The sequence below is a fragment of the Podarcis tiliguerta genome (genome assembly GCF_965153285.1).
Source record: "Podarcis tiliguerta genome assembly, chromosome: 2".
NCBI classification, from domain to species: domain Eukaryota; kingdom Metazoa; phylum Chordata; class Lepidosauria; order Squamata; family Lacertidae; genus Podarcis; species Podarcis tiliguerta.
The window spans coordinates 112309711-112336737 of NC_139535.1; the positions used below are offsets into that span (position 1 = coordinate 112309711).

A 27027-nucleotide genomic window follows, 5' to 3' on the forward strand; every position below is an offset into this window, starting at 1 on the left:
ACATATATACAGTAATAAGAGCACAAGAGGAGCATACATTTAGAGAGGATTGGAAAACATTTATAGAATATATGGGGGGAAATTGTGTACACTTGAAAACATTGTCAACATTAAGATAAATTCAACAATGGATGTAATAATGGAATAATGGAATACTGAATGGTTTAGTTTTTGTAAAATATGCAGGGATTTATGATATGCAAAATGAACCATGGAAAGAGAACAAGGGATGTCATTGATATTTTAAGGATATGTAAATGAGTATTTTAAATTGTAAATCAGAAAATGGAATAAAAATATATATACAAAAACAAAAAACAGTCAACTTCCTTCCTAAATTTTTTTTAGGAAGGCCCCAAAATTTTTGAGCTTTTTTCTGGGGAACAAACCAAACAAACCCAGCTTTTGGGGCTTTTCCCACTGCTTTTCCCATCGCATACATCGGGTTTTCCGTGTTATTTTGCCGATTCCATGACACCATTTTTACAACCAGAAAACCAGGACATGCCAGGAACTTTTCTGATGTATGGCAAGCCTATTCTTACCAATGCTGTATTGTACATTTCACAGACGGACACTGTTAGCTGTCATTTGATACTTTAGTCACTAGATGGCTCTGGATTCTTCTAGGGAAGAATAAGAAATAGGATGGTTTTTGTTGTTGCTGCTGCTGTTATCTGTTACATTCTTGTTAGAGCAAACCTTCCTAACCAATGTGTCATCTGAGCCTTACAAGATGAAGCCGTGGAAGAGAAATCTTAAGCCAGATAATATACAGGGTTAATATGAAAGACCAAGAGCACAGCCTCAGAGTCATTTTGGACTCACAGCTGTCCATGGAGGAGCAGGTTAATTCTGTGTCCAGGGCGGCTGTCTACCAGCTCCACCTGGTACACAGGTTGAGACCCTACCTGCCCGCAGACTGGCTCACTAGAGTCGTGCATGCTCTAGTTATCTCCCGCTTGGACTACTGCAATGCGCTCTACGTGGGGCTACCTTTGAAGGTGACCCGGAAACTGCAATTAATCCAGAATGCGGCAGCTAGACTGGTGACTGGGAGTGGCCGCCGGGACCACATAACACCGGTCCTGAGAGATCTGCATTGGCTCCCAGTACGTTTCCGAGCACAATTCAAAGTGTTGGCGCTGACCTTTAAAGCCCTAAACGGCCTCGGTCCTGTATATCTGAAGGAGCGTCTCCACCCCCATCGTTCAGCCCGGACACTGAGATCCAGCGCTGAGGGCCTTCTGGTGGTTCCCTCATTGCGAGAAGCCAAGTTACAGACAACCAGGCAAAGGGCCTTCTCGGTAGTGGCGCCCGCCCTGTGGAACGCCCTCCCTTCAGATGTGAAGGAAATACGTAGGTATCTTATCTTTAAAAGACATCTGAAGGCAGCCCTGTTTAGGGAAGTTTTTAATATTTAAGGCTGTGTTGTTTTTAACACTCTATTGGGAGCCACCCAGAGTGGCTGGGGAAACTCAGCCAGATGGGCGGGGTACAAATAAATTATTGTTGTTGTTGTTGTTGTTGTTATTATTATTATTACAGCATTTGCAGGTTACGTGCTTTAAAAAAGCAGAGTTGAAAATAAAGGGCGCACATTTAGGTTTGCCCTTCTTTGAATCTGTGGGAAAGAAGATGCTGATTCCCCGCATCTCTGGCCGACTCCCAGTGAAGATGTTAACTAAGGCGGAGGACGTGAAAGGGGATACGCGGTCCCCAATTCCTTCTCCCTCGTTGAACCTTTGGGCCTTTTCATTTGCTTGTGCTTTCAGAAGCACACCAGACAGTGGGCCCTTTGTCTGAGGGGAAGGCCCGTTTCTTAGCAACCTCGCACCACCGACTTCGGAGGCAGAAGCACACAGGCCGGCCTACTTGGGACAGGAATGCGTCCTCGGTTTGGCGCTGGGAATGCCAGGAATGCAGGCCTGCCCGGAGAGCTGTCCTGGGCTAAGCCATGCCCTTGCAAAAGGATCAAGAGGTCATTCAGCTCCTGGGACAGAATGCCTCAGTTTTCCCCCAAAGAAATGGCTCCGTGCCCTACTTTACTGCAAGCTAAAGAGGGACAGAGGTGCATGCATGCACACACTCCCTCCCTGAATCTCAGCGTCTGCTCAGGTTTGTAATGTATCCCCGCAGGCCACCAAAAGGCCATCTTCATAAATGGTGAACAGCTGCTTTCTCGCTCAAATCCCCATGCAGAAAACCTGGGAATTTGAATTGGACTGGGCGACTAGCCCTGCCTACAGAGAGTGAATATTATCAACCATATATTTACCTGGACACAATAAAAATGAGGGCAGTGGCATACGTTCCTCCCATGAAAATAGGGACGTCCTAGACTATTATTAAGGGACTCGGGTGGCGCTGTGGGTTAAACCAGAGCCTAGGACTTGCCGATCAGAAGGTCAGCGGTTCGAATCCCCGCGACGGGATGAGCTCCCGTTGCTCGGTCCCTGCTCCTGCCAACCTAGCAGTTTGAAAGCACCTCAAAGTGCAAGTAGATAAATAGGTACCACTCCGGCAGGAAGGTAAACGGCGTTTCCGTGCGCTGCTCTGGTTCGCCAGAAGCGGCTAAGTCATACTGGCCACATGAACCAGAAGCTGTATGCTGGCTCCCTCGGCCAATAAAGCGAGATGAGCGCCGCAACCCCAGAGTCAGCCACGACTGGACCTAATGGTCTGGGGTCCCTTTACATTTAGACTATTATTATTATTATTATTATTATTATTATTCCCCACACATCTAACTGGGTTGCTACTCTGGGCGGCTTCCAACATATATAAAAACATAATGAAACATGACATAAAATTCCATACCCTCCAACATTTATCCTATGAAAATAGGGACATCCAATAATAATATTAATAATTTATTATTTATACCCCATCCATCTGGCTGGGTTTCCCCAGCCACTCTGGGCTCCCAAGAGAATATAAAAAACACAATAAAACATCAAACATTAAAAACACCCCTACCCTTCAACATTTCTCAGATGGAAAAAGCTATGTACTAAGGAAAAGCAGGGCATTCCAGGATCAAATCAGAAACTGGGATGGCTTCTGTAAATCCAGGGCTGTCCCTGGAAAATAGGGACACTTGAAGGTCTGCCATGGGTTGTATCCAATCCTACTCTGACTCAAGGTGGATCCATTGAAATTGATGGACCTAAGTCATTTCCATTGACTTCACTGGGTCTGCTTAAATTGTGTGTCCAACATTAGAATAGTAAAGAACCATTCCTTTCCTGCCTGGTGCTGCAGTCTTATGAATGATAAGTTGCAGCAATCCAAAGTCTGGATGCTCCAATTGTCTAAGCAGGAGGTCACCCAGTCTGAAATGTCCTTGAGAACATAGCCTGGGTTTGTAGTTTGGAGCTTTAAAGCTGCTACAGGGTCAGGATTCCATATTTCTTTACTGTGGTCTACCAATGAGACAGCTTCTAGGGCTGAAGTCAGACCACTGGACAATCACAGTGCCTGCAGAGACCGGTAACTCACAACTGCTGCCTCCCACATTGTTTTTGCTGCATTAGCAGCACCCAACTGACCTCTCTGGGACCCAAGCCTGGGCAGTGTATATGGAGGCCCTGGGCTGTCCAGGTATTAATGGACTCCAACTCCCATCAGTCCTTGCTGGGGCTGATAAGAGTTGGAGTCAATCCTGTTCTACAAGAAGCTTCTTCAGTTTCAGGTACTGTAGGGTGGTATCCATCGAAGTTTTACTCAAAGTAGAGCCACTGAAATTAATGAACATGACAAAGTTCTTGTTGTTTAGTCATGTCCGACTCTTCGTGACCCCATGGACCAGAGCATGCCAGGCACTCCTGTCTTCCACTGCCTCCCGCAGTTTGGTCAAACTCATGTTTGTAGCTTCGAGAACACTATCCAACCATCTCGTCCTCTGTCATCCCCTTCTCCTTGTGCCCTCCATCTTTCCCAACATCAGGGTCTTTTCCAGGGAGTCTTCTCTTGTCATGAGGTGGCCAAAGTCTTGGAGCCTCAGCTTCACGATCTGTCCTTCCAGTGAGCACTCAGGGCTGATTTCCTTAAGAATGGATAGGTTGGATCTTCTTGCAGTCCATGGGTCTCTCAAGAGTCTCCTCCAGCACCATAATTCAAAAGCACCAATTCTTCAGCGATCAGCCTTCTTTATGGTCCAGCTCTCACTTCCATACATCACTACTGGGGAAACCATAGCTTTAACTATACGGACCTTTGTTGGCAAGGTGATGTCTCTGCTTTTTAAGATGCTGTCTAGGTTTGTCATTGCTTTTCCCCCCTAGAAGCAGGCGTCTTTTAATTTCGTGGCTGCTGTCACCATTCAATGGGTCTACTCTGAGTAAAAATTGATTTAAATACCACCATTTCTTTCTTGCAAGATTGCATGGATGAAAGGGAATGGATTTATGAATGAAGACTTGCAGAAACGATACAGACAGGCAGTAGACTGATGCATCCATCCCTACTTCAGGCAGAGACCAGGCATGACCTTAAATAGATTTAGACTCTCCAGTTTTAGCACTGACCTCTATCAGCCAAAAATAAAACCTGTCAGTACCCACTAATTCTACTGAGCACCTAGGTAACGCACCTAGAAAACGAACCAGAAGGAATCTGGGAAACCTCCAAAAACCTATTTTGTTCTACTTCACTATCTTAAACCGAGTGATAAAGTTTTGTGTGTCAACAAGCAAAGAATATAATCTGAAGGACCCAAGTAGAAGTTCCATATATGAATGGTGCAATCCTATGTATATTTACTTATTTTTGGATGGCTGCCTTTATCAGCTACAATATTTGTATCTGAAGGAAATTAGACAAGATGGGAAGCTCAGGTATTCAGAAGTCAAAGGATAATACAGTATATATGGCAGGTTTATTATACAATGAAAATTGAAATGTCAATAAATCTGGCAAAGTATCTAATGAAATATGATCTCTTTAACTCCCTACTCCTCTGATTTGTCAGCATTTTCAACGCAGGACTTAGATTTAGGTCACCTGAACATGTTCAGAGTGCTTTTCTATTATTGTTGACTAACCACAGTATGCAAATGTAGGAATAGGCCTTCCAAGCAAGTTTGAGCCCAGCACCACTTATTATTAAAATGAACTGCTGACACTTAATATGGCTGCATTTCTGGAATGTGCACTACTAAAACATCATTATTTCAATTTTTAACTTGTTTCTTCTCTGTGATAGAAGAAGGATATACTGTATTCTTGCTTCAGCAGATTTGTTTGGGCGGGGGAGTTCAACATGTTCAGATCTTTAAGGAACTACTATAGTTACCACATTCATTAATTAGGACCAGAATGCATCAGATTTGTGAAGAGGGCTTTTGGAATAAATTCCTATTAAGCTCTTCTGGGCAGTCTTACTGATTTCGAGGGACTTTGGCAACAGCACATGCTTTGGTGCCCAGCTGCTTGGGAAGATGACTTCAGATGAGATTAGAAGGTTATGAAATGTAAGAAGAATGCCAAGAGGAAAATAATTAGGAATAATCAGAGTCAAATGTTCCCTGGACTGTGTTGAAATTTGCAGGCAGAAAAGAAATCGGGGACAATCAACCTAAAACCTGCAGCAAATATTTGTTGTGATAATGTGCAAAGCGCAAGTTGAAAGAAAACAGCATTTTGAGGGTGAATTGCTTTGGATTTTTCCTACACGTGAACTGATGACCTATGCTAGAGTTTCAGCTGTTTCAGATATACATGCCCTATATAGCTGAAATGGAAGTGATGTCTTGCATGTGTGAATCAGCTGTCACAGATTTAGATCTGCAGGCTATCACAGCGCTGGGTTACCCATTAGGCAAACTAGGGATTACCCACATAGAGCGCATTGCAGTAGTCCAAGCGGGAGATAACCAGCTCATGTACCACTCTGGCAAGTGCGCGGGCAGGTAGGGTCTCAGCCTGCGTACCAGGTGGAGTTGGTAGACAGCTGCCCTGGACACAGAATTGACCTGTGCCTCCATGGACAATTGTTAAGTCCACAATGACTCCCAGGCTGTGCACCTGGTCCTTTAGGGGCACAGTTACCCCATTCAGGACCAGGGAATCCTCCACACCTGGCCATCTCCTGTCACCCAGAATCTTGCTGGCCCTTATTGACTTATTTTACTCCTCCTGGTTGTACCAGTCGACCTCAAATGCTCATTTGCCTTTTGGGTCTGATTATCTTCCAATATATTAATTTGTAACCATAGTTTTAATGTGCTTTTATTTATTTATTTATTTATTTATTTAAACTGACCCCTTTCTATTATCTTTGATATGGACTTTAAAAAAAATTTATAATAAAATATTGTGTTTGATGGATTAAGTAGTTGTTTTTTTAAAGGAGCAGGGATTCTTTTCTCCTCCCTCTTTTTGTTTTTTCTGTATATACTAAAACTATCATACAAGTTCGGGAGATTTTTTTTGGGGGGGGGACCAATTACGGTGGTACCTCGGGTTACAGACGCTTCAGGTTACAGACTCCGCTAACCCAGAAATAGTACCTCGGGCTAACAACTTTGCTTCAGGATGAGAACAGAAATCGCGTGGTGGCAACGGGAGGCCCCATTAGCTAAAGTGGTGCTTCAGGTTAAGAACGGACCTTCAGAATGAATTAAGTTCTTAATCCGAGGTACCACTGTATGGGTGTTGCAGCCCAGCAACATTGGAAGGGACCAGGTTAGGAAAGGCTGCTGATTATTATTGTATAGCCTCATCTGCCTCATCTTTCTCTTCTTACAAAAAAAAAATCTAAACAAAATATGAGCATAAAAAACCCTTCAGCATCACCCTGAATTGGAAGAAGGATTATCATTATTTTATTATCCTGTTTCTTTGCCTAATGAAAACAAGGCAGGTAAAACCAGAGATTTGTACAACCAGCCACCATGGGAAATCTGCCAGTCAGACCTGGCTTTGTCAAATGCCATGAATTCTACAACATAATCACTAATCACACTTCCGAAGAAATCCCCATGTGGATGGGACCGGCTCTAGGAAATCCTGTAGCAAATTACCCTGACCATCCAATGAGCAACCCCCTCCTGGGCATCTTACATTAGAGAAAGCTACTGAAATCTCCAATTCCCTGCCTTGGTTTAGAAGACCTTATGCTACCTAATGCAGCAAAATGCATTCCAGATTCCCAGGATGCCAAAGTACACATCCTGCTCTCCTTCCTCTTGCCACCAGCCAGCCACCTTCTCTCTCGTTCAGGGTGGAATCTTGTTGTCTCATCCAACCTCACTAATTTCCAGTAAGCCCAGTCACCATTGAAGCCACAGGACCCTGTGTGAGCATAAGCTGGCTCAGACTGGCCTCTCAGAGCTCTGGCTAGTTTGCATCCCTCCCGCCAGCATTCCTTAGCCTGCTGTGCAAAAATAGAAGGGCAGCTTTGTGTGAGGTCACCAGGCTCACAAGGAAGTCTATCAGGACACTGCGGGTTGGGGGGGCGAACGACGACATTCCAGTTGCCAGTTATTTGGACCTCTTCCATTGTAAATACATTCCCTTTGGGAATGTCACTCTTTTTCTCTCAAAGGGCTTGGAATCTAAAAGCATAGGAAAGGGGCAAACTGGTTTGCTTGCTTGCTTAGTGTTGAAACAAAGTAAGAGCCCATCTTGTAGGTGGCAACTGAAGGAAGAAAGAGAGATTTCAAGTTATCAGAATGAAATAACAGTTGTGGTTTAAAATATTTGTTGCTATTCATTTGAAACGTAAAATGTAGACGTTCACAGTACAGACAAGATAGCTTAGCCTTTGTGGACTTATTAAAAAACCCCAGGGACCTGCCGGTCTCCCCAGGCTTGCGGATATCTGCCCGAAGCCCGGGGCACACTGCTCAGCGCGCCCCAGGCTTCGGGATGCAGGGCGCTATCCGCAAGCCTAGGAAGCACGGCGGGAACTCTCCTGCATTGGCCCCATAGGACGCACACACATTTCCCCTTCATTTTTGGAGGGGAGAAAGTGTGTCCTATAGGGCGAAAAATACGGTAGATTTATGTTACAAAGCACAAGTGCAGCTCAGTGCGACTTACATTACATTGACCATTCGGATATCTTACAAAGGAACCCCAAGGAAAAATATGATCTTTTCATAATTGATTCTGTCAGTAATGCACATATATTTTTCATTTTCACTAATGTAGCTATCAGGCTATGTGCCACGATGAATTACAGGTTCAAAGGCTTCAGTTGTTTCTGTTATTAGTTGATACTCAGGGGGCTTAAAAATAATGCCCCAAACTTAATGAATATGTGAAGTAAATATAGTACCTAATAACCTTACAGATGTGTACTTTTAATCTTATAGTACAGAAAAGAGTCTCCTCTCTCTAAAAGAAGGCCCATCCCTCCCTCTTCCTCAAAGTAGAGCTTTTTTTTTTTAGCCTGGGGGGAAGAAGGAAGGGCATGGCTATAATCCAAATCACTTTTTTTATGAGCAGAGGACAGGCATTCCTCTTTTGAGCTTCCCCATCTCAAATACTTATCCCTTTATCTGAAATTCCATTCCATGGTAAAGCTGTGTAGTTGTAGATGCTGAGGATATATACAGCTGAAATATACTCGGAGTCGAGTATGGATTTCATGCTCTTTATTCAGCTTATAGTAGTGAGGAATAGAAGTTCCCCCAAAATGCCTGCTTTATATACTTTATTTACACAATGGGCCCCACGTGATTGGCTAATTCTGGGATTCTCCTGTAGGCCAATCAGGTTGCAGATTCACTTCCACCTGGAGTTGGATTGGGTGGCTCCTGCAGACCAATCAGACTGCTGCATTCCGGATCCTATTGTTCTTGGACCAATCAGACTGCTGCATTCTGAATCCTACTGTTCTAGGACCAATCAGACTGCTGCATTCTGAATCCTATTGTTCTAGGACCAATCAGACTGCTGCATTTTGGATCTTATTCAACTCAGAACATAACAACAGCCCAGAGATTGAATGCAGGAGCTAATCTCTGCTTCTTCACATTTTTACCCCTTCCCCCTTTTTTGCTTTTATTTTAGGTACTCTCTCCCTGAAGCACCATGACACTTAACAAAAGTTGGTCTTAGTGCTGTTCCTTTCCCTTGTTGTGCTTCCTGCTTACAGAACAGCCGTTTCCAAACTGTGCCCAGTGAGAGAGGCTGAGGTACATCTTGAAAAACTGCATACGCTTGTTAGATGCTCGGTCATCAGAGTGGGGTAAGCCTATGCAGCCTGCCTTCCATCTGCCAGAATACAGGCAGTGACAACATCATTCAAGACAGAGGCAGTATGCACTGGGGAGAAATTAGATTCAATTCACATTTACAAACCGTACATAATCTGTACTTTCTGAAAAAAAAGATGTGAACTGAAGCATGTTCAAAATTTGCACGGCGCTGAATTTGACAATGCAGCTCCTACAAAATGATGTGTACAAAAATGCATATGCTGGGATAAAGTGTCATCCCCCCCCCCCCCTTTTAATTGCAAGCCGATGTGAAAATGTGGAGGGCTGTGGTTTTGATCGGGAAAATAAAAAATGGAGAGAAACCAAAACCAACAGATTCCCCTACTCCTAGTCTTGCCTCCCCTGCAACACCTTTGCCTAGAGATCATGATCCCATCCCTCTCTGACGGGGGGAAAGGAAACCTGGAGGCAATATTAAAAGACCTTTTCCTGGTTTGAAAGGAAGGTGCTTGCCTATTGTTTTGGGTTCTGATCAAGACAATATATATGCATCTTTCTGAGTGGAAGAGTGAAGTCAGCCTCTGCTTTGAATCCTACCTATCAATGCCAGCTTTGCACCTAATGGGCTCTTCAGTTAAGTTGGCAGTACTGCATGCCCCTGCCCTCATGCCAAGCTAAGCTGATTTCCCAGCATCGCACACCCCAGCTGTTTGCCTGCCTGACTAAACTGCAGTGCCAGCCCTACTGGCCTTCATCCTTCGTTAATGAGGTGGGGCTGCTTCTTTAAATATTATTCTGTTTGAGCTTCCTACCACTCTGTGGTACAGCCAGTGGCTTTCTCTCTTCACTTGGCTATTTATGGTCTCCATAATATTAACAGTAATTCACTGGCCTATGTTTGGGCTGTTTATCTTCCTCTGGGCAGCTAAGGCAGGGATTATAGGAAGCCTTTCACAGGCCTCGCGCTACAGAGCCTACATTTTCCCCTTTGGTTCTAGGGGCTCCCAAGAAGTCAACAGCTGGTGACAGACAATGGGCGGTGGAGTTGTTGACGTCCCCCTCCTACTGCTAAGGTACCACAATGACACCTGCTTGTTTGTGGGCTGAAGGAGAGGAGGGGCACAAGGAATTCAGCTGTGGGTCAGATGTGTGGGTGCTCCTTTGTCTCAGTTTTATCTAGCAGTCCACTATAAATATCAAATGTTCCAATCTTCTCTCATACTGAGAAGAGCCATCTTGGCCTGTGGTTGTTAGGTAAAGGGACCCCTGACCATTAGGTCCAGTCGTGACCGACTCTGGGGTTCCGGTTCTCATCTCACTTTATTGGCCAAGGGAGCCGGCGTACAGCTTCCGGGTCATGTGGCCAGCATGACTAAGCCGCTTCTGGCGAACCAGAGCAGCGCACAGAAACACCGTTTACCTTCCCGCCAGAGCGGTACCTATTTATCTACTTGCACTTTGAGGCGCTTTCGAACTGCTAGGTTGGCAGGAGCAGGGACTGAGCTACGGGATTCGAACCGCCGACCTTCTGATCGGCAAGTCCTAGGCTCTGTGGTTTAACCCACAGCGCCCCCCGCATCTGAATGGGTAGAAAGCAGGTTTGTCAAGATCACTGAGATCTGTGTGTGCTAAGAATACAACAGAAGGGGCAGGTTTGCGGGGAAGAGGCAGAGAAGGCCGAGCTGAGTTTTGTGGTACATAAACAAAAGGCGGGTGCTTTGGCATGGCAGTTTATTGCCAATTCAGTGGTGTGCATGCAAGCACAGTTTGCACATTGTCCAGATCACATTGTGCTCACTGAAAAAATTCCCAAATCTGGGTTTACTGTTAGTGGACTTGCTTTGTGGCAGGGTGTTACATCTGTGTTGTGCCAGAAAGACCCTTTTGTGTTTGAAAGCATGTACGCCGGCTCCCTCGGCCAATAAAGCGAGATGAGCGCCGCAACCCCAGAGTCAGTCACAACTGGACCTAATGTTCAGGGGTCCCTTTACCTTTACCCATTCAGAGCACATAAGCAAGTTCCACCTCCTCTCCTGCTACTCTAAGCAGCCAGACACAATATCTGTAACAAAAGTAAGGTACCTGGTTAGTAGGTTTAGTACAGTGTTTCCCAGACTTGGGATTCCAGCTGTTCTCAGACTTCAATTCCCATCATCACTGGTCCTGCTGGCTAGGGATGATGTGAGTTGTAGTCCAAAAACAGCTGGAGACCCAAGTTTGGGAAACACTGGTTTAGTACCTGGTTAGACCTGGCTAGTAGGTTTGACCAACTTTCGGCAGCCTTTATGGACCTGTTACCTGTCTCCTATGCAAACCTCCAAATTTTCATTGATGTAATATCAGCCAGAAATTGGAATGACAGTAGCTTGAATGCTCACCAGGTGACTTTCCTAATAGTATTAGTCTTGGGGAAATATGCATATACTGGTGAAAACAACGGGCAAAATGCATTAAATTGAGGAAAACTGCTTTGCAAAAATACGGATGTTAGGCAAAATTGTCAAAAAAGGCTGTACAATAGGAGAAATTCACACTAAAACAGTGATGAATTTTTATGAGGACTTTAAAAAAAAAAGCAAAATGTTTCAAAATGTGGAGAACTGAATTTAAGATTGTAAACATGAAAAACTGAAATGGACAAGGGTTGCCCATATATATTAAAGATACACCAGTACAAGCAACACTGCTTTTGGATGTGGGCAGTGGAGATTCAGGTGCTTCCACATAGAAATAAGCCCAGTTTTGCACATGCAAACCTACCTGAAGATGGGCTGCGATAGGTAACTTGATGACAGCTTTCGCTAGGCCAAGGCCCACTCACCAAACTCCCCATTAATGACATTACACCCTCTACAAACAGGCGTTAACGCATAGGCATGAATAGATTCTCTGTTACATGCCCCAATCATTTATTTAACCTCCGAGGTGGCTTTGCCTCATCCCCCCGGCAGAAGGCAGAACAAAATGCTTTCTATTTATATTTCCTCCCAGACACAGGCTTCCTTGTCTCCTGGCTTTGCCTTTGACACCATTACACACTGCTCGATTCTGCTGTCACTAGCGCGCACCAGTGCAAACGGACAGAAACTGAGTTAGGGCAGCGTAACATTGGCACACACGAGACCCAAATCCATCCCATGATGCTAAATAAAGCATAAATGGAGGAAACCGCACATAGGTAACCACAGACTCCCCTCCTCATTGAATTCTCAGACCCAGAAATGTTTTGCACGTGCAGAAGCTGTATTGTCTCTTGGTTTTTAAGAAAGGGGGTTTCTAGACTTTCTCTGTACCAGGGGGTGGTGGGTGGGTGGTAGACAGCCTTTCATAGGGCCAGATAGCCTGGGGACGAGGTTAGGGGTGGGATGAGAGATTCAATTTAGTTGGCATTTACAGGCAATTTTTTCTTAATCCACACTTTCCAAAGCAACATATAGACTTTTATGTTTAAACTGAAATGGATGTATTGGTGGTTACTTTATTTATTTATTTCCCCCCCCCCAATATAACAGGCTTTAGTAATAGTCTTACAATACATTACATATATATATATATAGTACATCTTGTAGAGTAAATTGAGATTTCAATCATATACATGCAAAAATGTGTATATTAGCATAAATTCGTCCTAAAGTGCTGGTGAATTTTCATGAGGATATTATTATTATTATTAAAATCACAAACTGATATGGAAATGTGGAAAAGTATATTTAAGCTTGGGGGGGAAAATAGAAACTGAGAGAAACCAGTATTGACATACTCACCCATTTCTAACCGATAGTGATCTAATTTATTTGCTTGTGTGTTTTATGAGATTTATATTGTGCCACATGTCTCCAAAGGAGGCTTCAAGGCAGTTGGAAGAATGGAAGCCCAGTCTCCGCTACAAAGACACTGATCCTTGTGTCATCATTTTCTCCCTCTCTAGGGAGTGGGGAGGCCTTGACTTGCAGCTGACATAGGATCTCTGCGATTGCCATTTGTCAACAAGACCCTAGAAGCATTTATAGTTCTCGGGCAACCAGGAGAAGGCCAGAGTCAACCTATCAGAGCCAGTGGCGTAGCGTGGGGGGTGCAGGGGGGGCCGGCCGCACCGGGCGCAACATCTGGGAGGGGGGGCGCTCGCACTCGCAGCTCTCTGCCCCTACCTGGCTCACTCACTCTCTCTCACTGCAGTGCTGGCTGTGCGAATCCAATCCGAGCCGCCAGGTCGCCGCCCACTGTGGAGGGGAGGGTGCCAGGCGTGCGGTGCGGTGCGGAGAGTGAGGGACTATCTGGGGGAGGGACAGTGCAGCGGGGGGGGGGGCGCAAATTACTTGCCTTGCCCCGGGTTAGGGGGGTAAATTACTTGCCTTGCCCCGGGTGCTGACAACCCACGCAACGCCACTGATCAGAGCAGGATCATGCAGATGTTCTCACAGACCAAATAAGAGGCTGCAGTTCCTTTGTCTGGCAGCTGTTACCAAAAACAGCTTAGAGAGAGATCCTGCTGCCCCAAGTGATAGTAGACCATGGTTCAAAATGTGTACCCTTCCACCACCACCACCCCAGACACTAAAAAGATTAGATTTTTTTTAAAAGATGATTTATTATGGTCAAAGATTAGCTCGCATAACACAATAAAAACAGCGTTCATAAAGATGAAATATACAATCGGAGCAGATTGCAGCAATAGCTCATGAGTTAAAATTGAGATATATACATACACCCATACAACTGAGATTTGGGTTACCATAAAAATTAACCCTAAGGTGCCCCAAAGGGTAACTTCAGCATTTCCCCAGTAAGCTATTTTATTCTAGAGGATGATCTGTGCCTACAAATCTGGGCGCAGAATCTGGCTACCAGCCAGGTCGTCTTGTGATCTTTGCCTAGGAGGAGAGAATTAAGTTTAGACCCGTCTGAAAGATCGGCGAGCTTCTTCAGGAAAGGATCAGTGGTGTCTCTACGAATCTCAACATAAAAAGGACATCTAAAAAATAGATGTTTGGGGCTTCCTAGTTCCCCTAATGGTCAGGCGCAAAGTCTCTGTGCGTACGGGACTCTTCTATAGGAGCCTTCCAGAACCGGTGAGGGCAAGGCCGAGCTTCTAGCAAGAGTGAAAGCCTTTCTTATGTTTCTGGATGCAAGGAAATAGAGATATGTTGCTAGAGCGGCTACGTATCTCCCATTTTCTATGATTCTAAGAAGATTACCTGGGCTTCTAAGTGCCCCACCTTTGATATTGGTATTAAACCCACTATTGAATAGTCCAGTCAATAGCTGTCACATCACGAAAGGGGCAGAATGGGGCAGTGGTTGGAATGGGGTGCTTGCAGGCTTTTTCCAATGGTGTTTCAAATACAGTGGTACCTCGGGTTAAGTACTTAATTTGTTCCGGAGGTCTGCTCTTAACCTGAAACTGTTCTTAACCTGAAGCACCACTTTAGCTAATGGGGCCTCTCGCTGCTGCCGCACCGCCAAAGCACGATTTCTGTTATCATCCTGAAGCAAAGTTCTTAACCCGAGGTACTATTTCTGGGTTAGCGGAGTCTGTAACCTGAAGCGCATGTAACCTGAAGCGTATGTAACCCGAGGTACCACTGTATAAGTGATTTCACTGATGTTTGCGGTGCCTTGGAACATAACCTCTGCGTAAATGGGGGGTTGCCTGTTTTGCAGTGAAAATACATAAGCGGTTGCTTCTAGCTTCTAAACGACTTACTTACTAACGTAGGCTGTCAGCGTCTCTTACATGTTGGAAGCCTAGACCAGTTTAAAATCAGCCGTATTTCCTTATTTCTTCCTGGAAGAGTTCTTATGTGGGCTTTAGGTTAGCTTTCCCAGCTAACTCCAGCTGAAGAGCCTAAACACAGGACGTGGCTAAACCTTTATAGATCTTTGCCTGTGAAACTGGCACAGTGCCTCTGCTGCACTAGGAAGCTGGAACGGGTGAAGCCAAGGTCACAAGGATCAACCTTGGTTGCTCATTTAGGAAGGAAGGGTGTGGAAGGAATGCAGGATGCAGGAAGGGCCACTAAGATTTGGGGGTAAAATGAAGGTCAACTTGAACATTTTATGCCATTTAACATTAACCTTCCCAACTGTCCGCAACATTCGAGTTGTTCTTTTGATTCTAAAATACAGTAGACAGCATCTTAAAAAGCAGAGACATCACCTTGCCAACAAAGGTCTGTATAGTTAAAGCTATGGTTTTCCCAGTAGTGATGTATGAAAGTGAGAGCTGGACCATAAAGAAGGCCGATCGCCGAAGAATGGACGCTTTTGAATTATGGTGCTGGAGGAGACTCTTGAGAGTCCCATGAACTGCAAGAAAATCAAACCTATCCATTCTTCAGGAAATCAGCCCTGAGTGCTCACTGGAAGTACAGATCCTGAAGCTGAGGCTCCAATACTTTGGTCACCTCATGAGAAGAGCAGACTCCCTGGAAAAGACCCTGATGTTGGGAAAGATGGAGGGCACAAGGAGAAGGGGACGACGGAGGACGAGATGGTTGGATAGTGTTCGTGAAGCTAGCAGCATGAGTTTGACCAAACTGCGGGAGGCAGTGGAAGACATCAGTGCCTGGTGTGCTCTGGTCCAGGGGATCACGAAGCGTCGGACACGACTAAACGACTAAACAACAAAACCTCGGGTTACATATGCTTCAGGTTACAGACTCCGCTAACCCAGAAATAGTACCTCGGGTTAAGAACTTTGCTTCAGGATGAGAACAGAAATCGTGCTCCGGCGGCGCCGCAGCAGCGAGAGGCTCCATTAGCTAAAGTGGTGTTTCAGGTTAAGAACAGTTTCAGGTTAAGAATGGACCTTCAGAACGAATTAAGTTCTTAACCGAGGTACCACTGTATCATGTTCTGAATGCTGGTTAACATATGAGAAAAGGTTTTGGCAAAGGAATGGTTTCTTAGAAAGCTGAACTTTGGACTTGCAGCATTAATATTTACGGCAATTGTGTCAATAATCTGTAGGCACTTTATCAGACATCACATAAATTGAACGATGGGTTTCACTATCACAAGATGTAGTAGTAATGGCCACCAACTAGGATGGCTTTAAAAGGGTTACGAATTAAGTACTTAACCCAAGGTACCACTGTAATAAAATTGTTATTGAACAGGACATCCCTATTTTCATTGGAGAAATGTTGGAGGGTTGGGAATATTGGACTAAATAGGCCTTTTGTCAGATCCTGCAGGGCTGCTTTTTTTAGTGGCCTTAATACATGACAACCAAAATGTCATTTACTGAGGGGCTCATGACTGGAGGAGATGGAGGAATGTCTTTGTTGGCATTACTAGATCATGGGTAGGCAAACTAAGGCCTGGGGGCCGGATCCGGCCCAATTGCCTTCTAAATCCGGCCTGCGCATGGTCTGGGAATCAGCATGAGTAGAATGTGTCCTTTTATTTAAAATGCATCTCTGGGGTATTTGTGGGGCCTCCCTGGTGTTTTTACATGAGTAGAATGTGTCCTTTTATTTAAAATGCATCTCTGGGGTATTTGTGGGGCCTGCCTGGTGTTTTTACATGAGTAGAATGTGTGCTTTTATTTAAAATGCACCTCTGGGTTATTTGTGGGGCCTGCCTGGTGTTTTTACATGAATAGAATGTGTGCTTTTATTTAAAATGCATCTCTGGGTTATTTGTGGGGCATAGGAATTTGTTAATCCCCCCCCAAAAAAAATATAGTTCGGCCCCCCACTAGGTCTGAGGGACAGTGGACGGCACCCCTGTACTAGATGTTTAAGGCACCAATTGCTACTGCCAGAACGAATCCATTATCACCACCAACAAAAAGAATAAAGAGTAAATAAATAACGCTGAGAACTATCGGAAACTTATTTTCTGCAGTGAAATATATTTATGCCACCACACCCTCATGCCCAGAGGAGGTTGCTTTTCTCAATAGTCTATTGTGGAATATATAGCTGAGTTAACAACCCACAAACCCACCTGTCCTCAAAGGTCACAAAACCAGTATTCTCTGCAGGGGCAGGACTCAGCGAGGTTGAGAATTATAGCTTAGGAAGCCAAGTGGGCGGAAAGTTGTTAACACTCGCTGGGACAGAGGATGGAGGAGGCCAATCACCCCACCCACAAGCAATGGAACCTTGGACATTGTCTCCACACTTCAGACTGCGACATTGAAGGGAGCCAGGTGAGACTTCCTTGGTGCCAAAAGAAGACATTTCACACCTTCTGTTATTTTCAGTCAAAATAACCAGGGCATTCGAAAGAAAATATACTCTGGCTTGAAAAGCAAACTTCATGTTTATGCTTTCCATGGTATGATCCTCCAAACCAATCAGGAGAGGAAATAAGCAATTATTGCTGTTCTTTGAATGGGTCTGTGTGGGGCACCAGGGTTCCTTGCAGCCAATGATGCCCCGTTTTTCTTCTTGTGGTTGAGACGTGGCACAGACTGCTGTGTCCTTGTGTAACCACCAGTGGCATTAATCTACTGACAACATGTTGGTGGAGTTGGGATCCTCTTAAGTCAGGGATCCTGGGCTAGCATAGTCAATGATATGGGAAGATGGGAGTTGAACAACATTGAGAGGGTCACAATACCCCCAATTCTTAGCTTAATTTTAGTTCTCAAAGCCCATGGAATCAAGCACTTCAGCGGTGATAGTAGTAGTGATTGCTCAGGTGTGTGCAAACTCCGTTCTGAAACCTTCCCTCAAAATATATTTTAACATTTTCCCTTGCCTCTTTTCATAGTCAGTCTGGGGGCCTTTCGGTAGCCATTCATTTACCGTCTATTTGAGCTTTAATTTTTACCAGGTTCATCATTTTACAATTTTACAAGCTAAGAGAAAGAATGCAATATCTGAATATCTTATAGTAGGATTTGAGCATACTACTTAAGGTCTGGCTTCCAGGATATATTCCTTTCCAGCTGACAAAACAGCAAAAAATTTTATTCGTTAAAAGGGCTCTGGTTACATGATATTGGACAAGTTGTACAAGATGATGCCTGGACTAACTTGTGGAATAAACAACCTGTAAAATCTGTCTCTGCAATGGCCAGAGACTGTTCCTTAAGAAGGATCCATTGCTGGTACCTAACTCTACTAAATGCAACCTAGTTCAGTTCTGAGTGTTATAACTGTTATATATGGGCTATGGGGCTCATGTATACATAAGTGTTGGGAATGTCTGGCCAATGCATCACATTTTGGACCATGATTTTTAAGGAGATCACTGTGATTACAAAGCAAACTATATCACTCAGTTGGCACTTCTGAATATATAGGAGGTGGAAGAATGAAGATGTCAAAAACAAATCATTTCTATAAGGCTGGAGACAGAAAAAAAGTTTGAAACTGTCAGGTACACTTACCGTATTTTTTGCTCTATAAGACTCACTTTTTCCATGCTAAAAAGTAAGGGAGAATGTGTGTGCGTCTTATGGAGCAAATGTAGGCTGCGCAGCTATCCCAGAAGCCAGAACAGCAAGAGGGATTGCTGCTTTCACTGCGCAGCGATCCCTCTTGCTGTTCTGGCTTCTGAGATCCAAAATATTTTTTTTTTCTTGTTTTCCTCCTCCAAAAACTAGGTGCGTCTTGTGGTCTGGTGCGTCTTATGGAGCGAAAAATACAGTACTTTGGATGTGTGGCTCCACAGATTTTGGAACAAGAGTATTGCAGAAAAATGGATATTTACTGCAAATTTAGCCAAGGGGAAAGCAAAGCCAATGTACATTTTCTTTGCCATTTGGAATCCATTTATGAATGTATTAAAATGCCTGGACGAAAGCTAGATGTGTCAAATACAATTCTCCAGTTGTAGAGAACTGATCTTCTCCTGAAACAGAACATAAAGGAAATGGCAATTATTCACACAATCTTTTTATACAAGAATACATGGATATGAACATGCTTAGTGAAACTCGTGTGTGTGTGTGTTACTTGTTGTTGTTTAGTCGTTCAGTCATGTCCAACTCTGTCCAACTCAGGGCTGATTTCCTGAAGAATGGATACGTTTGATCTTCTTGCAGTCCATGGGACTCTCAATCTCCTCCAGCACCATAATTCAAAAGCATCAATTCTTCGGCGATCAGCCTTCTGTGTTACTTACCTCTGCTTATTGTTAATTACCTCTTCATCTGTACAGCATACCGTTGTCCTATGTTTTTTGCAAATGTAAGAAAACTTTGTATGCCATGTTAATGTTTAATAAATTTGAGAATTAAAATCAACAACAGCAAGCCACCCCGTTGTTTCTGGGGCAAAATGTGCTTCTTTGCTTCATCATAATTTATTTATCAGAATGCAAGACTTTTAAATGTTTGTTTTGCTTCTACGGTTAAATAAAATAACAAAGATGAGGATTTTCTATATTTCCATCTGCAAATGACTCCACAAACACAAGCTGATCTATTAAACAAAGTCCTTTCCAGTACCAATAGGAACTGGACAGAAAGGTACTTTGAGGCGCAGAATGAAGGCTCAATCCAGAATACATACCACGGCCAACTCAAAGAAACTCAGGAGCTATGAAGATCAGACCTTTGAGGTCTTCCATCTTTCTTTCCATTAGGTTGGGTTTTGGGAGAGGGTTGATTTACTAAATAAATTTAGCATGTCTGCGTCTCTCTTTCCTTGCAGCTTGGGTTTGTCATAAAGCATATCCTCCAGCTCAGTGGGCTTAAACATTTCCAAGACCGCATCACACCTTTTAGGGCTGTCACATCGCAGCCCAGAGGTCTGGCCTTACGTGCCTGTATGTCCTGCCATGCGGCAGGAGGGAAACGAGAGAGACGTGGCTTGTCTCTCAAATTATTTCTATGGCTGTGATGTCCCTTCCTTTCTTCCACCCATGAAAACGAGCAGGAAAGCAAATATGATGGGGAGAAATTGGTGAAAGGTACTGCAACTAAGTTGTCACCCTGTCATGACTCCTGAACTGCCCCAGGGAAGGCTCTGGTGAGGGTGAAGATGCAGACTCCTCAAGGAGGAACATCCAGCATTTCCTCCTGTGCCCTCCTGTGGGGACATACCTCTTCCAACTCCCTCAGGCTCTGAGGACGACTCCCCAGTAGCTTCTTTGTCTCCTCTGTGTCACAAAAACCTGAGATTATGTTGTAGAACTGGACAAGGACCTGGTAAATGCACCACCATCTCCTTTAGGGAGTCAGGGGTAACTGCCGAACAGGACTTGGAGCTGCAACTCCTCACTGAGACATCTTTCCCATTGCCCAAGATGTGGAGCCAGTAGAACTCACTTGGAGCTTTCCATGGTCCTGATAAAGCCTGCCTGATGAGGCTGTGTCTTCTTCTTTCTTCTTCTTCTTCTTCTTCTTCACCTCTTGCTTACCTGTGATTTCACCTGTGGGCTTAATGAGTACACTTCACCTGCTGTAATCTTTCCTAAGTGCTTAAGAGTAGAACTGAACAGAATATTCTTAGCACATCTAAGAATTTAAAGATACAGATCAGATCTCACTCTTAACCCTAACTTTCAGTGTGGGACCCACTCTTATTTTTGTTCTTTTCTCCATCATTCTGCTGCTTGTGTTCTCCATGCAACATGGCTGGAACTTTCTCTACCGATAAGCAAAGGCCAGTTGCAGCCATATTAGTGTGCTGGTCCCGTGGGTTAACCGAGAGGCGAGGTCCGAATCCAGTCCAAGGTCGAAGGTGCAGTATGGAGGCAGTCCGAAGAAGTTGAAGCTGGATGCAGGGCAGGTAGTCAGGTGAGGTCAGGAGCTCCGGCAGGACAGGGTTCAGGCAGGAACTGACAATCAACAAAGTTGCTCCCGCAACCTGGGACTGGGCTGGCTGGCTTTTATCTGCCCCGAGGCACAGGGCAGCCCTGATCCTCAGGTGACTCGCCTCTCCTGGCCTGGAGGCAAGCACTCCTCCTGAGGGAACTTAGTTCCCTCCGCCTCTCTGCCCTGAGCCTCTGCAGCTCAGGAGAGGCTGGAGGGTTACCGGACCCAGAGGCAACCTCAGCTTCCTCTGACGGGGCTGAGAGTGGAGCACCTGCAGGCAATGGGTCCTCCACCCCCTCAGGAGCCAGAGTAGACTCAGCTGGTGCCTGCACCTGAGGATCCAGCACAGGTGAGGACCCTTCAGGCTCAAGCCCCAGCCCCAGCTCAGCTGGTTCTGGAGGCAGGGAATCCTGTGCAGGCTGGGATTCCTCAGGTTCAGCATCTGAATCCGAATCCCAGGCCATCACAATTAGGTTCTCTTCCCCTCCCGAGAACACACTGTACATAAATTTATTTCTTCATACCCTTCTTTTCCTGCAACAAAGATCTTTAAGAAGGTAAAAGGAGGAATTTCCACTGGTATTACTCACTTGCTAGGCTGTGATACACCAGCTGAAGACCAAGTGCTCATTGGTATTCATTTAATAGGTGGAGGCCAGCCTTCCTCAATAGTGCTCTCCTGATCCTTTGGACTACATTTCCCATCATCCCCAGCTGGCTGATAATCAGGGTTGAAAGAAGTTGTAGTCCAGAATAATGGGAGGGCACACTTTTCTCACACTTTGCACTAACTGCATTTAAAAGCCCAGCTCTTTTTCAGATTTGGCTCATTGACGAAATCCGCTCCTCCTGGCACAAACATACTGCTGCACATGTTCGCTCACCTTCAGAACAAAAAGAGCACAGCATTGCAGACAGCTTAGGCTGTGGCTAATCATCCTGAACTGCCTTCAAAACATATTTAGCCCTTGTCTTCAGAGTCTAGACTAGAACATTTTAACAAGCAGCACTGGACATTTAGCTCCAGACAGAGCTCTCCCCTCACACAATGTTTTGGGGATTGCATTGGAAGGCAGACCCTCCAAGTGTCCCTATTTTCCAGGGACAGTCCTAGATTTACAGAAACTATCCCAGTTTCTCATTCAATCTCAGAATGTCCATTAGGATGTCCCTATTTTCATCAGAGAAATATTGGAGCGTATGGTATTATGTGACCCTCGAGCCATCTGAAGGGAGCCCTGTATAGGTTGTTTTTTTAATGTTTAGTATTTTATTATGTTTTTATATATGTTGGAAGACGTGCAGAGTGGCTGGGATAATAATAATAATAATAATAATAATAATAATAATAATAATAATAATAATAATAATTTTATTTAATTTATTTATTTAATAATATTTTTATTTTTATTTATGTATTTATGTATTATTAATAATAATATAAAGATAAAGGTACCTCTCACCATTAGGTCCAGTCGCGGATGACTCTGGGGTTGCACACCTAGACGCTGTTTACCTTCCCGCCGGAGCGGTACCTATTTATCTACTTGCACTTTGACGTGCTTTCAAACTGCTAGGTGGGCAGGAGCAGGGACCGAACAACAGGAGCTCACCCCGTCGTGGGGATTTGAACCGCTGACCTTCTGATCGGCAAGCCCTAGGCTCTGTGGTTTAGACCACAGTGCCACCCGCGTTCCTAATAATGCAATAGGACGTCCCTATTTTAACCAGAGAAATGTTGGAGGGTATGGGAAGGACCATTAATTACACAGAGCTGGGGCCGCGTTACAGCAACAGGGCTGAAGGCCTGCAGGCAACTTGTTAGTCAAGTCAGGAGGCAGGTAGCCAAGCTGTCAATCTCAGAACAGCTCGGTTGATGCCTATGATGCAGACTGGAGAGAAGGCATTTCTGGCTGCAGTGCCCTGTTTATGGAATGCCCTCTCCAGGGAGGCTTGCCAGGCACCAACCATGACGTTGTTCCAGTGCCAGGCAATGCTGTTTGCTCAGGTAGAAACATCATCTACACCATGCATGTAAAGTACATTTAAAGCACATGTGTGATGGCCTAGGATTCGGACTCGGAGGCTGAACCTGAGGAATCCCAGCCTGCACAGGAGTCCCCGCCTCCAGAACCAGCTGAGCCGGGGCTGGGGCTTGAGCCTGAAGGGTCCTCACCTGTGCTGGATCCTCAGGTGCAGGCACCAGCAGAGTCTGCTCTGGCTCCTGAGGGGGTGGAGGACCCATTGCCTGCAGGTGCTCCACTCTCAGACCCGTAAGGGGAGGCTGAGGTTGCCTCTGGGTCCAGTAACCCTCCAGCCTCTCCTGAGCTGCAGAGGCTCAGGGCAGAGAGGCGGAGGGAACTAAGTTCTCGCAGGAGGAGTGCTCGCCTCCAGGCCAGGAGAGGCGAGTCACCTCTGGACCGGGGCCGCCCTATGCCTTGGGGCAGATAAAAGCCAGCCAGCCCAGTCCCAGGTTGCGGGAGCAACATTGTTGGTAGCCTGTTCCTGCCTGCAACCTGTCCTGCTCTTCTGCCAGAGTTCCTGACCTCACCCGACTCCCTGCCTTGGACCCTGCTTCAGCCTTGACGTACAGCCTCCATACCGCACCCTTGACCTTGGACTGGACCCGGACCTCGCTGCACGGTTAACGCTCGGGACCAGCACAACATGGCTTCTCCCAGGGCATCCTGAGAACGGTAGTTTATTAAGGGTGCTGGGAATTATAGCTCTGAGAAGGGTAAACTGCAGTTCTCAAGATTCTTTAGGGAAAGCCATATTTCTGAAATGTACAGTGTGGATGGGACTATAATGGCACATAGTGAGAACTGGCTTGAATGAGATTTTTTTTAATTACTTTTTTTTTTTTTACCAACAACCAAAACACAAACAGTGAGACCCCCCAGGTGGCTGATACATTGGGTATTCATAATCAATAATAACATATTCAAATTCAACCATATGTACAATTCTATATACATTAACACTCCTCCCTCCACAAGGTTCATTTAACTTTTAACATTTTAATTGCCCCAAATTGTTCAGACCTGCCCAAATAATTCAATATTTTCTCAAACCAATCTTCCTCCTCCTCACTGACCTTAAACCCTTTCATTCTGTGTATCTTCACGGTTAGATATTCTAAAATTATAATATTTTTCAGTTTTTTCCTCCATTGGTTCACCCCTAGCTCTTTTGCATTTTCCCAATTACTCGCTATAACTTGTCTGGCTGCAATTACCATCAATTTTACCCATTTACATTCCTCTTTTGTTTCTAGCTCTGTGCTACTCAGGCTAATAAGAACCATTAATTTAGATATTTCCACCTTCCTACCCACAATTCCTGATATTTCTATACCAATCTGTTTCCAGAATTCATTAACTAACTGACAATCCCAGCAGATATGGCTTGAATGAGATTTAATCTGACCTGCTATATCTTTATACTGAATCTTCATGCTGCTGTTTGGTTCACTTGTTGCTTTGAACACGTGATTTGAGATTGACCTGATACACTCTTCTGGGAGTTTCTCGGAAGGGTGGTCTAACACATTTCATAAATAAGGAAATGCCTGACCTTTTGAGATACTCAGACTGAAGTGCTAGACCAGAGTCAGCAGCCCCTTTGGTCCCATGTAGCCAAATACAACTTCTGGCCATCTGCAAGGTTGGTGTTGAAGTTTGTTCTAGCAGCTCCCTTTGCTTTAAGCTACCACGAAGGAGCAGAAAGGAGAGTCTCTGGTTTCCACTGCTAGAATCCTCACTTAGAGACCTCAGGCTCCTGACATAGGCAGCTGGTACTTATGGGGCCAGATTCACAAACCTTGACTTAACCGTCCAGCTTAGATACGGTCTGGTACTTTGTTCCTATAAACATCTTGATTCTCGTTAAGGAACTGGAAAGTAAATACAGATATAGACATATAAAGACCAAGGACAGAATGCACTAGGAAGCTGTCTGCTAGCTCAAGTCCCATTAAAATGAATAGGATCTTGTATGCTCTGGGTAGCTCAGTTGGTTAGAGTGTGGTGCTGATAACATCAAGGTTGGAGGTTCGATCCCCATATGGGACATCGACATATTCCTGCATTGCAGGGGGTTGGACTAGATGATCCTTAGGGTACCTTCCAACTTTACAGTTCTATGATTTAGAGGACAATTTTTTTAAAAGACAAATTTTGTACTATTTGGTTTGACTTTGTTGAATATATAGTAAAATTTAAAAAATCCCAATAGAATACCAGATCAGTGTGAACTTAATAATAATAGTAATAAGAATAACAACAATAGCAACAATAATAATTTTATTATTTATTAATACCCTGTCCATCTGGCTGGGTTGCCCCAGTCAGTCTGGGTGATTTCCAACACATATAAGAACATAACAAAACATCAAACATTTAAAACTTCCTCATACATGTCTTGTAAAAGTTGTATAGTTATTTATCTCCTTGACATCTGATCGGAGGGTATTCCACAGGGAGGGTGCCACTGCCGAGAAGGCCCTCTGCCTGGTTCCCTGTAATTTGGGGGAACTATCAGAAGGCCCTTGGAGGTGGACCTCAGTGTCCAGGCTGAATGATGGGGATGGAGACTCTCCTTCAGGTATACAGCCATTTAGGGCTTTAAAGTTCAGCACCAACACTTTTAATAGTGCTCAGAAACATATTGAGAGTCAGTGTAGATCCTTTAGGACTGGTGTCATATAGAATCAATAAGTCAGCGGTTGGTTTTCTTGAGAACCTGTTGCACTTGATGGACACAATGGGTCATGATTTACCGAACATTTGTGATGCAACATATTTTAATGCAATAGTTCTATATTTTAAAGGTTTTTTGGGAAAGGGGCAGGAGATCCAGGCCCCGGTGCAAGAGACCCAGAGCTCCCTGGGTCACTGAATAACAACATCAATTCTTAGAATCTGGTTCTGCAACACCTGTATAGACATAGCACCAAAGAGAAGCGAGTTAACTTGCATTGCAACTAAAGCTTCAGTTTGGCAAGTCTCTCTCATTTTCACCTTAAAACAGTCCAGGTATGAAGATGCTGGCCCTTCTGAATCTGTCTCGTTCACTTTTTCCCTGTTCAGGTGGAGGAGTCTGGCTCCTGGCAGCTGTTCCTGTTGCACTTGGAGGCTGATGAAAAACAACCCATGAAGGCCAGTCTGTTTAAGTGGCATTTATATTGGTGTGCTGGCATCATTTTTATTTTTCGAAAGGATACCATCCTGCTCAGCAGTCTCATACAAAACTGTGATTGACATCGATGTGAATTTTGCTGGCTGACACCATCAAGGAACAAACCCATCAGAGGAATTAGAAATGTTGACACTGTCTGGTTCCTGTTTTGTTTTGTTGGTGCTGATGCGCCTCTGTTTTCCACTCCACTTGTTCAGGGGTCTCTTTGCCTAAAGGATCCCTGCACCTCCAGAGCTTTGAGGTAGAAAACGTCTTGACCTGAGATTCGCAGGAAAAACCTGGGTGGTGCTTCCCTTTGATGGTATATGGATAGTATAATTCTAGCGTTTCATCACTAGATGGCATTGGACTTCATTATATCTGGCTGGAGTCTGGTGGTTCTGTTCTTGTTTAAGAGAGACAATAAAGTTCTTGCCTAGTGTGACTTCTGAGACTTCCGGTGCTTTCCCCCACTTGTGCTTATGAACTGCACCAAGTTGAATTCCAATTCTGTGCAACAGAAACATGCTTTGCTTTATTTATTTTAAAATGTATACCCCACATTTTCACGAATTCCGTTCAAAGCAGTTTATGGAGTAAGACATCACAGAATACTTCCAAAACAAAAGTACAAAGAATGAATGCTACATAGCATATAACTACCCTTGGGAAGGCATTTCACAAAGTGGGTGCTGTTACCAAAAAGCCCATAATCTTAGTAACTGCCCACTATAGCTCAGTCAGCAAGGCCTCAGATGCTGAACGGAAGTAAGTAGGAAGGAAAATTTGGAAAGAAGGCAGTCTTTAAGGTATCCCGGTCTCAAGCCTCGCAATTAAATACAAAGGATGGATATCTGACCACCTTTGTAAGCCAAAGCAATATGATTTTATTGAGCGACAGGCAGCTGTTAATTGTGTTAAAATCAAATTGAAGGTTGTTAGGATTAAGAAATAAATAAA

At 44.5% G+C, this 27027-nt stretch overlaps 1 protein-coding gene and 1 long non-coding RNA gene across 4 annotated transcripts in view; one reads left to right on the forward strand and one right to left on the reverse strand.

The window, feature by feature from the left end:
* Positions 1–27027, reverse strand: part of CSAD (cysteine sulfinic acid decarboxylase) — a 742174-nt gene that overhangs the window by 614416 nt on the left and 100731 nt on the right. The window lies entirely within an intron of this gene.
* On the forward strand, positions 593–26223 carry LOC310671782. 3 transcript variants are annotated; one of them, XR_014508184.1, is made up of 3 exons: positions 593–1112; positions 9022–9146; positions 25980–26223. It is a non-coding gene; the product is annotated as an uncharacterized lncRNA (long non-coding RNA). The 3 variants fall into 3 exon arrangements; XR_014508185.1 differs by lacking the exon at positions 593–1112 and adding an exon at positions 1286–1359; XR_014508186.1 differs by lacking the exon at positions 593–1112 and adding an exon at positions 1630–2118.